The sequence below is a fragment of the Gekko japonicus genome, unplaced genomic scaffold (genome assembly GCF_001447785.1).
Source record: "Gekko japonicus isolate JY-2015 unplaced genomic scaffold, Gekko_japonicus_V1.1 scaffold663, whole genome shotgun sequence".
Taxonomy (NCBI): domain Eukaryota; kingdom Metazoa; phylum Chordata; class Lepidosauria; order Squamata; family Gekkonidae; genus Gekko; species Gekko japonicus.
This window is the reverse complement of record NW_015170912.1, coordinates 1,563-2,836: the sequence shown is the minus strand read 5'-3', so window position 1 is coordinate 2,836 and position 1,274 is coordinate 1,563.

The window sequence follows — 1,274 nt, the reverse complement described above, 5'->3', positions numbered from 1 at the left end:
TATACATCTGTTTGGAAGGGGATGGAATTGAGATGCCTTGTAATAACCCCAGCTTAGATTTGTTTTCCATACAGCAGTCATTAACCTCTGTTAAATGTATGTAAACAAGCACAACAAAAAGTTTGCACTAAAAATGGTGTGATTGTAAATGCACTACCCCGCGGCATAATTTCATACATGTATACCCAAATTGTACACCAATATCCAAGCCAATACTCCTCGAGTATTCAGTCATTTGTTACATTGGAGTTGAGATGTTTGCTTAGTGTTGGCTATTTCTATATTTTATAAAAACCAAAATTTCCAAAAACCAATGAAGGAAACCAAAATAAATATTTCTGCATTTAATTGAAGTAAATCTTTTGTTGTTGCTGCTGCTTTAAAGTGATCCTAAGAACTGTGGCTTTTCAGATGGGAACCCATTTGTCTCCAACATGATGCACCTAGTACGTTCCAGGGAAGTGGAACACTGTTGACTATAAAGGAGCAAGTCTGTTTTTGAGTCCTTTTCATATCATTTGGGATCTGAAACGATGGGAGGTTTAGAGAAAGTACTAGCAATTACCCAACAGTCTCCAACTTGGCACATCCAAAACATGAGTGGCAGTCTCAGACAGAGAAGCTTCAAGGGGAGATTACAACATGAGATTGCTTAATTTCAGTTTGAGAATTCACAAGTTCCAAACTGACCCCCTCCCCGGGGGCTGAGTAGGAACACAGAAATCTTCGTCGTGGTCTCTGTGCTTCACACCAATGGGATCTAGTGCGCACGCGCTGGATCGATCGGTGCTGTAGCAAGTTCTTTTAACAGATTTTCTCGCCCAGTCCCTCGGGCATGTGCAGGAACCCCACCGTGCATGCCCAGAGGGGTGGGCGCGGACATCCCGCCAGTTCCTTTCTTACTGCCGCGTCGGAAAGACCTTTTTTTTCCTTCTCGGTCTGATCGGTTCGCTGTTAGCTTCGCTATAAGCTTCGTCTCACAGCTCTTAGGAGTTATTTTCTAACTTGTCTTTTGTTTTCAGTTTGTTTTTAGTTGTATATATATATACACACACACACACACACACACACACACACACACACTGAGGCCTTCGGGCTACCCCCCCCCCCAACCGTTCCCTCCATTTCTCTTCTTTATGGAGAAGAAGTGGGGATTTTTTAATAGATGCAGACGCTGTGGTAGCAAACTTGCTCCTCCCGACCGTCATACCCTCTGCATTTTTTGCCTTGGAGAGTCTCACAAGCCAGAGTCCTGTCGTCACTGTGCTCGCTTC